Consider the following 14878-nt stretch of genomic DNA (forward strand, 5'->3'; position numbering starts at 1 on the left):
CTCCCAGATACTCCTTAGCCTTTCCACTTCCTCCTTCAGCTCCGCCACCAGGCTGAGCAGATCATCCACCTGGTCACACCGCACACAGGTGTTGTCTCTGCCGCCCTCTGCTACAGCTGACAGGCTCAGGCACTCCCTGCAGCCAGAGACCTGGACAGCTGCCTGCTTGCGTGAGGGCTCCGTCTGGGTCGCCACATTCCTTCTGGCGACGGCTTTTCTTCTGGGAGGGCGACGACTACCAGTTGAGTCGGCCGCTAGAGCCAGGAGGGGCACTGCGCCCTGCCCGCTCGCCTTCATCTGCACGAACTGCCTGCGCAAACTGCCGTGCCGTGCCACGCCCTGTTCGCCGCGCTCCGAGCCGCTCGCGCTCCCTGGGGGCTGCTCTTCTACGTGGGGAGGTTTGGCCACCGCCCCTCTTGTCCCCGCCCACGCCGAGTCAGAGCTGCCGCTCGTCAGGGGCTCCCTCCTCCGGCTCGGGGGGGGGGGCTGGGGCACCCTGGGGCACCCTCTCACTCCCTGCGCCTTTGCTTTTTGCGGGTTTTGCCGCGGTTTTGCCGCTTCAGGAAGGGTCCCCCGGCGCGATCCTCCGCTTCGGAGCCCTTCGCCTCGGTGGCTTCGCTGAAATGGCGAAATCTCTCAGGATCTCCTCTAATAGCTACCACATTTTATGAAATTTAACAGACTTAAGATTTTCAAAGGGATCATAAGCATTTTTTTTCCTAGCCACCAGGATATAGAATCACAGACATACTGTAGCTCCGTCTTAGTATCTAAATAAATATAAGCCAGAAGATGACAGCAGGAAGGATTAAGAGAACATCAGCTCAGAAAAACTATAATCCGAAGGTTAGAAAACTGCCTTGAAAAATGGGAAGCTGAAGCTCAAATTTCTGTCCAAAAACAAGAAAGGTTTTTAAGTCCTCCACATTCAGGAAAAAATTTCAGCCAAATGGGTTAGAAATGGGCTTGCTTCATACTAAAACAGAATGAAAAGAAAACAAAATATTAATACAATAGTAGAAAAGATGTTTAGTATGCAGACCTACTGCATACGAGTACAATCTACAATAAATAAATAGTTTTAACTACTTTTTATCATAAAACCTCACATGATATATACAATATTTAATTTTGGATAATTGCCTGCCTACATAATTGTTTCCTATTATTTTAAGAGACACAAAAATATTTGCTTCCTTTCAGTTACTGTTGAGTATTGGTGGTTACTGCTGAACTACTTAAGCTGTACTTCAGTTGAGCAGTTCATCCTGGCTAATATCAGGATTAAAGAAGAGACAAAAACCAAAAATTAAATTGTTGTCTATTAATTTTTCCCTATAAGTAGATGGAAACTGATGGCTAATAAAGAATGAGGGTCTGCACATGACTTAAAAAAAAAATCTCTATACATAAAGGTTCTGTCTTCTGAATTGTCATGCTTTGATGTATTTCAGGGAGACTAGGTGAAGAGTAAAGTCAGGACCCTGAATTTTAGGAGAGTGAACTTTCAGTTTAAGGATGGGACCCTGTCCTGGTTTCAGCAGGGATAGAGTTAATTTCCTTCCTAGTAGCTGGTACAGTGCTGTGTTTTGGATTTAGGATGGGAACAAAATTGATAAGGCACCGATGTTTTAGTTGTTGCTAGGTAGTGCTTACACTGGCCAAGGACTTTCTAGTTTTCCATGCTCTACCAACTGAGAAGGCTGCAGATGCACAGGAAGCTGGGAGGGGGCACAGCCAAACTGGCCAAAGGGACATTCCATACCATGTGACGTCATGCTCAGTACATAAACTGGGGAAAGCTGGCCGGGGGGGCCGCTGCTCGGGGACTGGCTGGGCATCGGTGGGCGGGTGGTGCGCAATTGTACTGTGCATCACTTGCTTTGTGTATTATTAGTATTATCATATTATTATTATTATCATTTTATTTCAATTATTAAACTGTTTTTATCTCAACCCACAAGTTTTTCTCACTTGTGCTTTTCCAATTCTCTCCCCCATCCCACCGGGGTGTGGGGGGAGTGAGCGAGCGGCTGCGTGGTGCTTAGTTGCCAACTGAGTTTAAACCACGACAGACCCCCTGGAAAACTGCCCTCAGGGCATAAAGGAGCAGAAGAGACCTGACAGCTCTTTAAGGACATTTTTCTTAGAGTGCAAGGGCTCTTGATTCCCATGTGTAAGAAATCAGGCAAAGAAGGCAGGCAACCAGCATGTCAGAGCAATGACCACCTGTTCAAACTAAAGTGTAAGAAGAAAATGCACAGGCAGTGGACAGATATCCTAGGAAGAATATAGGGATGCTTCCCAGATGTGTAGGGATGAAATCAGGAAAGCTAAGGCACAGTTAGGGCTGAATTTGGCAAGAAGAATAAGAAGTGTTTCTACAGCTACGTTGCTCAGAAAAGGAGGATTAAAGAAAATAGCCCCCCCCCCCAATAAGTAAGACAGGAGAACTGGTGACAATGAACATGGAGAAGGATGAGGTACTCAACAAGTTTTTTTGCCTGTTTTCATTGGTAATCATTCTTCCCACATTTCTCAAGTCCCTGAACCTCAATGAAAGAGGTAAAAAAGATTAGGTTCGAGACCACCTGAGGAACCTAAACATGCACAAGTCCATGGGATCTGATGAGATGCATCCCAGTCTCCTGAGGGAATTGCCTGATGTTGTTGCTGAGCCACTCTCCATCACATTTGAAAAATGATGGTAGTCAGGTGAAGTCCCCAGTGATTGGAGAAAAGGCAGTATCACACCCCTATATATATACCTTAAATCCCACCCAGAAAAAGAAATAAAATGTAACAGGAGGAACCTGGGAACTACCAACCAGTCAACCTCACTTCTGTGCCTGGTAAGATCATGGAACAGATCCTCCTGGAAGACATGTCAAAACATATGGAGGACAGGGAGGTGATTGGAGACAGCATCACTTCACCAAAGGCAACTTGTGCCTGACTAATCTAGTGGCCTTCTACGACTGAGTGACTGCATCAGTAGACAAGGGAAGAGCTACGGATGTCATCTACCTGGACTTCTGTAAGGCCTTTGATGTGGTCCCCTGCAACATTCTTGCTGCTAAATGGGAGAGATACGGTTTTGATGGATGGACTACTAGATGGACAAGGAATTGGCTGAATGGCTGCATCCAAAGAGTTACAGTCAATGGCTTAATGTCCAAGTGGAAACCAGTTATGACTCGTGTCCCTCAAGGGTCTGTACTTGGACCAATAGTGTTTAATATCCTCATCAATGGAGAAGACAATGGAATTGAGTGTACCCTCAGCAAGCTTGCGGATCACACCAAGCTGAGTGGTGCAGTTGATATGCTAGAGGGAAGGGATGCCATCCAGAGGGACCTTGACAGGCTGGAGAAGTGGGCCCATGTGAACCTCATGAAGTTCAACAAGGCCAAGTGCAAGGTCCTGCACCTGGATTGGGGCAATCCCCAGTATCAGTACAGACTGAGTGATGACTGGATTGAGATCAGCCTTGTGGAGAAGGACTTGGGGCTACTGGTGGATGAAAAATTGGACATGAGCTGACAATGTGCGCTTGCAGCCCAGAAAGCCAATCGTATCCTGGGCTGCATCAAAAGAAGCGTGGCCAGCAGGTTGAGGGAGATGATTCTGCCCCTCTACTCCGCTCTGGTGAGACCCCACCTGGAGTACTGCATCCAGCTCTGGAGTCCTCAGCATAAGAAAGGCACGGACCTGTTGGAGCAGGTCCAGAGGAGGGCCATGAAAATGATCAGGGGGATGGAACACCCCTCCTCTGAAGAAAGGCTGAGAGAGTTGGGGTTGTTCAGCCTGGAGAATAGGTTCCAGGGAGACCTTATTGCGACTTCTCAATATATAAAGGGGGCTTATAAGAAAGATGGAGAAAGGCTTTTTACTAGGGCTTGTAGTGACAGGACAAGGGACAATGGTTTTAAAATGAAAGAGGGTAGATTTAGATTGGACATAAGGAAGAAATTTTTTATGATGAGGTTGGTGAGACACTGGAACAGGTTGCCCAGAGAAGTTGTGGATGCCCTGTCATTGGAAGTGTTCAAGGTCAGGTTGGATGGGGCTTTGAGCAACCTGATCTAGTGGAAGATGGGGTTGAAACTAGATGATCTTTGAAGGTCCCTTCCAATCCAAACCATTCTATGGTTCTATGACTCTATATTTACACATTTTTAACAAAGGGTATACTATTCCTTATACATCCTACAAAAAATTATTTGCAAGTAAATAACATTTCCAGTCAGTCTAAACACTGATCTTCTTGCTGTTGGACCCTTAGCTTCCTTGCACTAGATTTATTTCTTTATATGGGCTATTGAAGCCGATCTACAGCTGTCTGAAGTCCTAAAAGTCTAGTGTTACTTAAAGTGACACAAAAAAGAACAATTTGCAGTCCTGGCCTTTAATCTCTAGAGGAACAGAGAGTATTTTTCCCCTTTCTTCTTGGTCTGGTAACATTTTTGCTAGTAAATAAGAATTGTTTCTTTTGTTGGAAGCATATGGGATAATTGTTCCATGCTGTTAATTTATAGCAGCTGTTCTTTTCTTGGGGCTTCTTAAAGCAGATTTGTTTGAACCCTAGCTTGTTCTTATTTTTTTTGTTTTGAAAGATTTCTCATCTATTTCTTGAAACCATGATGCTTGGATTTAAAAAAAAGAAAAAAAAAATAAGAGTTAGGGATAGGCATTGCAAAATGACCCAGATTAATAGAGCCAACTTTCCTATTTATAAACAGACTAATAAACAGACTAATCAGCTTTGTACTTTATAATCATACTTCACAGGTAGATCAATTACTCCATTACTACTTCTAGAGACAAGAAAGTAAGTATATTAAAAAAATACAAAACACCACAATAAAAATCCTTTCCAAATAACCTCATTTCTAGTTGTTAAAATAACATGAAAATGAACATGAAAAACAAACTGCATGAACTTCAGACAAACAAATTAAGGAATTTTTTTTCTTTTGAATAAGTTAATCTATGTATCTAATTACTGCAAACCAAACTCACTCAATTTTTACAGAAGACACAAACCATACAGCTCAATCCTTCTTCATCTCATATGACACTGTGTGTTAGGGAGAGTTCTCTTCATTAAATGTCACATTACGTTAATCTCATCATGCTATCTTTCTCCTACCTTTCCTTTAGGCATATAAAGGTGTAGACACAAGCTGGGTCAAGGGGAAAATACACCAAACTATTCTGCCCCAAGGGCTAGGCATAGATATGTTGCATTTCATACCAGAATTGTTCAAAAGCACAGCTGAGTCATATGATGATTTTACTATCCATTCTCTTCAGATATGAGCATTAATTGCCCTGTTTGCAATATTTTCCCCTCATTTTTCTCTGTGGGTTGCTGCTTCTACATTGGCTGGGTATGCATGAACTCCTGACCCTGTTAAAGTGATTGTGAGCTTCTTTAAATACTGCTTAAGCTTATTCAACATATTTCCAAGGATAGCAGCCTTTTTTCCATGTTCTTTTATGTTACAAAGTAACAGATAACCAAAGCGAAAAGGTGAAGCAAGTGGTGTTGGGGTTCAAAGAGCAGCACTCCCACCTCATGGGTAAAACAGAGGGGCAGAGCAAAGAGAGAAGATTAAAAAAAACCAAAAACCAACACAGGAGGTTTGGAGAGGCTAGTATATAGCAAATATTTTTTAAAACACCAAAAAGGGTGAAAAAAAAGACAAGAAAAGTTATAAAAAAGAATATGTGGTAATGGGGAAGAAACACATTATTTGTACTACGTTACTTATTCCACAGTTTGAGGTTTCAAGTCTTAGCACAGTTTCATGGACATTTCTGAAGTACAGCACTTGAGGCATATGTTTCCCTGTCTTCTTCTATTTCTGTTTAATGCTGCAGTTCTAGAGGAGCCTAAAGCCCTGAAATGCAGATTATTACCAGTGCTACTAATTTAGCAGGTCCAATTTTTATTAGGAAACTAAAAGCTCTTTACTCACCTGCAGTCAGGGGAAAACATGGATCTGGTATCTATGCTTTCACGCAAATATAAATGAATTCAGACATCGTGCATTAGCACATTTTCCCTTGTTAAAGCATAATGTTCTCTCAGTTTGACCAGAGTGCCATTCTCAGCCTGCCATCTGAAGGGCAGCTGCTTTAATAATTACTCTTTGAATGCAAGTTCAGAACTGAAAACGAAGTTCATTAGCTAAGTTTGAACTAGATATGTAGGCCATTTTTAACATCTTTGAAGACAGTTTACACAGATACTGTTTCCTTCTCTGTTTATTTGAGACTCTGAAGTGCTGGTCTCTTTTGTTAAGGGTTAATTGAATAGACCATATGGGAAATGACTGAATTCGAGATCCATTAAAATTTTTAATTGCACAGAAGTTAATTGTTCAAAGTTATGACTTTGTTTTGACATCAAGTTTTCAACATTTTACGCTAGGTGAAATTACTATGACTTGTCTCATGGGACTTGCTATTTATAGTATTCTCCCATGGTTGAAAAGAAACCTAGCGGCAGAAAGAAAACAACTTTGCATTCAGAGTATGAGTTCAGATTCTTTTTTTGATGTGGATGAAGGAGAAATTTTGCACAACCTGGGAAAATAGAGAACTTAAAATTATCTTAGTGGGATTTTTCCTGTCCTCAGGATATAGGAGCATAGGAGGGTATAACAAAATCCAGAAGATAACAAATGGCTGACAAAAAAGCTACCCATTTCTTTTTCCCCCAGGTATTTACCCTTAAGACATTAATTGTGTCAAGTACTGAACTCCAAGTGAGTAGCCAGGAGCAATATCCTCAGGGATGAATCTAGTGTGTGTGTGTAGAAACAAACAAACAACCCCCCCCAAAAAAAAAACCAAACCCCCCAAACTTTAGGCGTTAATCTAGTAAAAAAAAAGTTTAAGCTTTAAAGTGAGGAATGGCAGGAGTATCTCAGAGAATTTTCAGATCTGATATAAATATGCAACAGGTAAATGACAACATAGCCATAGAGGAAGAAGCAGTAGAATTTTAAGGGGAAGAACTGAAATTGCTCAACACAAATCAGGAAGATATTTTATCCAGTAGATTGGCAAGGTGAGATTAGAAACAACTACAATGTTTATATGTAAGTTTGAGAAGCCTTGGAAATAAAATGGAGAATTAGCAATTCTGATTCAAGACATATCAGACTTTACAGAAATCGCTAATAACAGCAGTTACACTTGGACCAGAGTTACTGAAGGCTCAGCTGTTTAGGAAGAAGAGAAATAGGGGAAAAAGTAGTTGAATAATACTATACATGAAAGAAGTGTCTCAGCATTAAAGAAAAAACAAAAATGTAACAAGGATAGAATAGAAACCGTGTGAAGCACCTATTATGTGGTAGTAAAAACATATCATTTCCAAGACGGGAAACTGCTCTAGATCACAAGTATTGGTTACAAATAATGATATCTATGGGAAAAGAAGCAAAAATAGCAAATACGTGACAATAGGAAACTTTAATTTCCTAGATATAAACTGAAAAAGCACCATCTAATTTATAGATAGTTCTGGAATACAATTATTAACAGCTTTTTCTGCAAAATAACCAACAGATCAACTGTAAGGCTTACTATTTTAATCTTAGCAGTAAGTATCCTATCAAAGCACTAGTCACATATACCAAAGTTGAAAAAAGTAGTGGTTGTGATCACACTGAACTTCTCATTTTAGTCCAAAATAAATCTAAAATTTATTACTTCTATTAGTAATAGAAGTAATAAAGGAAAACTTAGATTACTTGAGGAAACATAGTGAAATTGATAGAAATGGAGACTGATTAATGGGATCATGGATTAAGGGATTAATGATCCCTTTTGGAAAGGGTAGAACAGGGCAAATTAAGATTCAAAAATTGTTGCTCTTCCTCAATTTAAAGGAGATCTAGTCTTTGAGTTTTCAGTACATTATACATTAATCATACTTTTTTTTTTTTCTGTCAAATTCTTTCAATTCTTTTTTCTGTCTTAATCCTTTCAAAATGCATACCTACTTCGTCTGACATGTGTTGTGATTTAACCCCCAGCTGGCCACTAAGCACCACACAGCCGTTCACTCACTCCGCCCTGGTGGGAACGGGGAGAGAATCAGAAGAGTAAAAGTGAGAAAACTCATGGGTTGAGATAAAGACGGTTTAATAAGTAAAGCAGAAGCCACACATGCAAACAAAGCAAAACAAGGAATTCATTCACTGCTTTACATTAACAGGCAGGTTTTCAGCCATCTCCAGAATGGCTCTCCATCAAGCGTAACGGTTGCTTGGGAAGACAAATGCCATAACTCCGAATGTCTGCCCCTTCCTTCTTCTTCCCCCAGCTTTATATGCTGAGCATGACATTGTATGGTATGGAATATGCCTTTGGTCAGTTGGAGTCAGCTGTCCCAGCTGTGTCCTCTCCCAACTTCTTGCCCACCCCCAGCCTACTCACTGGTGGGGTGGTGTGAGAAACAGAAAAGGCCTTGACTCTGTGTAAACCCTGCTCAGCAATAACAAAAACGTCCTTGTATTTTCAACACTGTTTTCAGCCCAAATCCAAAACATAGCCCCATGCTAGCTACTATGAAGAAAATTAACTCTACCCCAGCCAAAACCAGCACATGTATGATCGTATTTCACCATAAAAGAAGAAGGATAAATTGTTTTTTTGTATCACTAAAAATGTTGTTCAGGAGTTTGGCGATAAATCTTCTTTCAGTTTTCATCAATTACAAACATCAGAAAGAACTATAACACTGCCCTACCTTAGATTAGATAAAATTGCTATAGATTAAAAATAAAAATAAAAAAGAAGTGTGGACTGAAAAAGGGTAAGAAAAGCAGATTTCTTATTTTCTAGCATCCTCCAGATATAATTTTAGGAAATTCCCTATAAATTTAAAAAACTCTGCCACCAAAGAAAACATGACTAGTTTCTTTTTTATTATTATTTTTTTTTTTATCTTTAAAGAGTCTTCTTGTGGCTTATAGTTCTGCATAGTCTGTGGTCTCTTATGTTAAGTAGGTTAAATACTGTTAGTTATTTGCTTGTGATTCCACAAAACTTGGTTTCATAACCCAGATGGCCTCTGTTCATCTCATGTTGTACATTCGAAAAAATGTAATCTGTTGAAAAAACACATAAGCCACAGTTCTCAAAATAGTACACGTTTTATGAAACAAAAGTTGCACTTTATATTTGACAGTAATTTATTAGTTACATTAAAAATTCCTAAGTTTAAATCATCAGTAGATATAAAATAAATTAATCTAAGAAAGAAGAGCTGATATTTTAATTCAGGTGTTACTTTATGCTATTTTGAAATGTTATTTTAAAATTATTCGACAGAAAGGCCAGGAAAAATTCCTGCCTCAGATGAAGCAGGAAGACCAAATGCTGCAAAGTAATTGTTCACGCAATATCATCAAAATGTAGCTAACATAAAGGTGAATCTTATGAAAATGCAGAGCAATTTTATTTTAGAACTTAAAAAGAGTGCCAGGCATGCATAAACCATGATTCTTATAAAGTATTTAAATATTAAAAAGTCAAAATCTTTCATTTGACAGTGTCTGACCTTTAAGCTTATCTGCTCCTAAAATACATCTTACCTATCAACCAAAACTTTAATCACTTTCTCATTTTAGATATTGAAAGAAAGATTCCGTTTAAATCAAGCAAAGGTCATCTTTCTTTGAAATATAGATTACTCACCTGCACTTTTTAAAGAATTGAAAACTGGAGAACAAACTCAGGAGAAGCAGCTCTCTCTTCACACTGACAAAGTACCAAGTCAGCAGTGGAAAGGATTAAACATAATTATGCATAACTCCCAGAAACTGTAAGGTCCAGCCCAGAAATGAAATACAATTCAGTTTCAAAATATATGAACTTCATATAGTGAAAAAGAAATTAAATGAAACGTTATATTCTTCGGTCTTTTTGAACTACTTCTTAAACTGCAGTTAGGTTAAAATGGCACCAGAAGCATCAAGAGATAAGAACAAATGGGTAATTCATCTGAGACCACTTGAGATTAAGATGAAGTTTTCCAACCTCTGTTTGGTTACTTACATACTAAGAGAGATCAGCTTCTCTTAACTCTTATATACACATTTGTTTCACTAAAATATTTTATTACATTTTAATGCTTGGCCCCAAATAGCAGCAAAATTCTGACATTTAAGATATATTCACAATGCAATTTCTATGAGTCTTTGAATAACTGAACATTTCATAGAGAAAAACAACGTCCACTATCTAGTCTTCTAAAATAAAATGTAGCAGAAGAGCTACCTCTAGTATTTACCCACATCGGAGAATCTGAGTTTTTAGTTTATCTGAACTCATATATGTGAACATGAGGTTATTTTGAATAACACACAAAACTCTAATATTTACTTATTTAGAATTATAATATATTTGAAATAGTAATTTGCTTTTGCTTTAATTTTGCATTGCAAAAACTATGGAACACCGTACGAGAAGGTGCTGTGGAGGCAATTGACTTTTCCAGGCTGAAAGAAGGCTCTCCATACTGCCTACGTTGCCTACAACGAACATTCCACAGTAATGGGTAGCAGAGAGTCATTCCCCACATGTGCTTGATCAATGCAATATGATTGGAATGCCAATTTGAGACTATATTGGACTTTTTAAAACTGAGTACTGATGCACAAGACAGTGGGTTAGTCCAAAATTAGCAACACTGAATAAAATTGTTTTACACTAATTGTTACAGAAGTGGCTCTTTTTTTTGCCCACTGTACTGCTCCTGTCCTCACTCAGCACTGTGATAGACTTGGAATATCACCTCTTTCTACATGATTCCTATTTATCATTTATTTCCAGCTTTCTAGAATGCACAATGTGGAGTCACAGAAGCCTTTGTTTCTAACAATACAAAGAAATTATAAGATATAGCAATGCAAGATCTGAGAAGTTTGCAAAATTTACTACTTAACTCAGTTTGGAAATAACTATATCATCTTACTTCAATATTTGCAAAAGTATATCCAACAAGGAGTTAGTAATTTCAAACACTTCATAAACTACTAGCTCAATGAGAAGAAACATGAATTAGACAGGATTTTTAAAAGGTGTTTTATCTGTAGAACAAATTCCAGTCTCCAGTATTTTTCTTAAATATGAATGCTAGAAAGTGTTTGTGGAAGTACATCTAATGAGAAATAGCATTTTGTAGTTTTAAGGTATAACAATTTTTCTTAGAAAAAGACACGTTTTCTGACAGCATTTACAACTCTGGTAAGATTCACTATTTTTTAGATAGAATAGATTAAATTGTTATAATGCTGGGGCACATAAAAGAACCCAATATGTCTTCATATGTGTACATTTTGGTATTTTAGATAAAATATTTTCTCTCTCCTGAATTCCAGGAGAAGACATGCGTGTTGTTACTTTGCATGTTGAACAAAGGGTTCTAGCTTTAAAGACTGTTGGTGGTAGCATGATTACGACCTCTATAAAAGTTCATATACAAAGTAGAAACCACAATAATAAAAAATATTAAAAATATGGTTGAAACATAGAAATCTTAAATGACTTTTTGGTATGTTATATGATGTTTTTTTCCTGTTCAGGTTGATAAAACTTCTGATGCTGTTGTCCTCATCTCTATCATTGTTACAGAAAGTATAAATTACATTTGAGGTTTTGAGTCAGAATAGGTAATTCATTAAAATTTATTAAATAATATATGCCAGTGTACTATTAAACTCTCCAAGTTTTCCACAGGTAAAAAAAAAAATCAGTGCAGAAATTTCTTTAAAATTAATAAAGCCATCAACAATAGACTATTAATACAAGAATGGGTATTTCTAACAGCTATTTTTGCATTAGTATTAAAGTTCCCCAAACCATGAGCAATACAAAACAATGTTACCTTGGTCTAACTGTCATAGACTGAATCAGTACCCATAAAAACTTTATCAGTTTTCAATGCACAGTTTAACTGAAAAAACTCACCAAAATCTGTATTTCCAGAGAAAAGTTTATCTTTTCTATTGTGATTAATAGTTAGTTTCTGTTACTGTTGCCATCCAGTAATGTTGACTTGAAATTTATGCTACATATGACTTAGAGTTAATCCTTTTCTATCTAAGCGTATTGGCATTATTTTTGTATTGCTACCTAACATTTATCAAATCAAACATCAGTTTAGACTCCATAAAATAACCTCATCACACTTCAGCAGTAGGGATGATCAAAGCACTGATTACATATATCTCTAGTAAATCTGAACACTTTAAGCGGTCAGATGCTGTGCATATGCACACAGAATTTTGGAAATAAGGACTGAGTATTATATTCCATTATTTGAGTACCAATAGCTTGTCACTTAATTATGGACTAGTCATGAAGACAATGACTTAAAGTTTGTATATGTAACCTTAATTTTTCCATTTTGTGTCTTCTGAATGTCAAGTTATACAAGCTTATTGCCTTTTTAGCATATTGTTTTAATAATATATGTAAATAAGGAAAAATGTAAATGTTGGATGTATGCATTATTTTCAGCTTGCAAATTGTCCAATTTTTCATCATCCAAAATGCATAAGGAATATGCAAATATTTAGTAAACAGAACCATTAAATTAAAGGAAAACAAATCTTTGTCACACCATGGAGCTCATGAAGTTCGCAGTATGTAGAATTCCTCTGTTAATACTGATACATTTCGGAATACTAATACATCTGGTACAGAGGGATTTTAGTCAATCACAGCAGGTGAACCAAAAACTGTTTCGCAATTATATTGGTGAAATTTCTTTCTTATGGCTTCACTAGTTTATTATCTTTTTCTTTAACTTTAAAGAATAGAATTACTTAAAAATAACAAATACTTTTTGCCTTTCTCAGAAAAACATTAAATTTTCCCTACTTCTGAAGAGTTTCTTGCAGTTAGAGCTCATAAAGTATTCTGATTTTTAAAAAGTATATGAGCTACTCTAAGTAGCTACTACAAGAAGTGTAACTCTATAATTATCCAGGTAAAGATACAGTCTGGTCTAGATCTAGATGTCACTCATATAAAATGCTCAAGTATAAGCACATCTAAATAAAAATGAAAGTAGCCCACACAGGGAAAATATAAACCATGTGTCGCTGATGTAAGTGAAAGTGTGACACAACCTCTCCTTCAATAGCTACATAGCTGTTGTTATGGTTAGCTAAAGGGTTGAAAATAAATAGTGGTTGACTCCAGCCAACAGCCAAACACCCACTCAGCTTCTCACTCACTGCCCTGTCCTGCAGGTCGAGGAGAAAATATAAGGAAGGCAAGAAGACTCATGGATTGGGATAAAGACAGTTTAATAACAAAAGCAAAAGCTGCGTGCACAAACAAAGCAAAAAGAGGAATTCCTTCACTACTTCCCATCAGCAGGCAGATGTGTCACTTCCTGGAAAGCAGGGCCACAGCATGCACAACAGTTGCTTTGGAAGAGAAACTCCATAACCATGAATGTCCTCCCTTCCTCCTTCTTTCCCTGAGCTTTTATTGCTGAGTATGATGTCAGGTAGTATGGCATATCCCTTTGGTCAATTTGTGACAGCTGTCCTGGCTACGTTTCTTCCCAACCTCTTGCCTGCCCCCAGCCTTCTCACTGAAAAGAATGGTGGTGGTGGAAAGCCAACGCTGTGCAAGCCCTCTTCAGCAATGGCCAAAGCACTGGTGTATTATCGACACTATTTTAGCCACAGATCCAAAGCACAACACCGTAAGGTCTGCTACAAAGAAAGTCAACTCCATCCCAGACAGACTCAGTACACTATGGAGTGAGGTAGGAATGGGCAAGAACATTTTTCCCTGTATGCTTCAAGTTAATGTTCTGTGTCAAGTTTCAAGGGAGTTTAACTAAGATGGATGGACCTTCAGAACTATCTTTGTCTTTGTTTAGTCTCAGCCTAAGCCCCAGCTAATAAACAAATTGCTTACATAGGGCTCTAGCTACTTCAATCTGTCAGTCACCATTGGTAATCAAATGAGTAATGCTGAGTATACCATGCTCCAGTCATCGCCTACCTCCCCAAATGTAAAGAATGATGAAGTAGCTGGTTTCATAAGCTCCCTACCAGGCAGAGGTAAACAATGTCAGCAAAATGTTTTATATAGGCATCTCAAATAGACTGGTGAAAAGCAAACAATCTATTCCCATGACAAATTAGAAACTGTTAGTAATATGCTTAAGAGTCAGGAAATCTGAGTTCTGATTATACTGATGTTAACTTTCTAAGACTAGTTTTCTGTATCATTGGTCAAGGCATTCAATTCTCTCAGAATCTAAATGCCTGGAATATCTCATGAAATGTTTAACCTCATATTAAGAAAATTATGACTTATGGAAGTCAAAATTATAATTATCCAAGGTAGCCATTATTTATATTTTACCAACATTTTTGGTATAATGTTAAAATTTGGCTACCTTGGATGATTATAGTATAGATATAAAAATATATAATTTATATTATATATAATATAAAATAAAATATAGTTTTACTAATAATAAATAAATGACTTATAATACAATTAATTTGTCTATCATATATTTTATATATATAAAATCAAATATATATATATATGATCTGTGCTTGATAAGGTTATCAGTGAATTCAGTCAGAGTCTTACTTTCTAAGGACTGTTATACTCAACCTAAGGTATCCTGCAAAGAATATAAATAAACATCCTTGAATAGTTCTAAAATATACACCCACATTTCTCCTTTTCCATTTACACACATGAGCATCTCTAAGTTTTGTTTTGTCGCAATTTTATATTTGTAATTCCTTTTATATTTTATTTGGTTGTATTCTGTTTTTTCTTTCATATTTTTTATACTAGTATTTAAATG

The sequence above is a fragment of the Pygoscelis adeliae genome, unplaced genomic scaffold, assembly GCF_000699105.1.
Source record: "Pygoscelis adeliae isolate BGI_AS28 unplaced genomic scaffold, ASM69910v1 Scaffold133, whole genome shotgun sequence".
NCBI classification, from domain to species: domain Eukaryota; kingdom Metazoa; phylum Chordata; class Aves; order Sphenisciformes; family Spheniscidae; genus Pygoscelis; species Pygoscelis adeliae.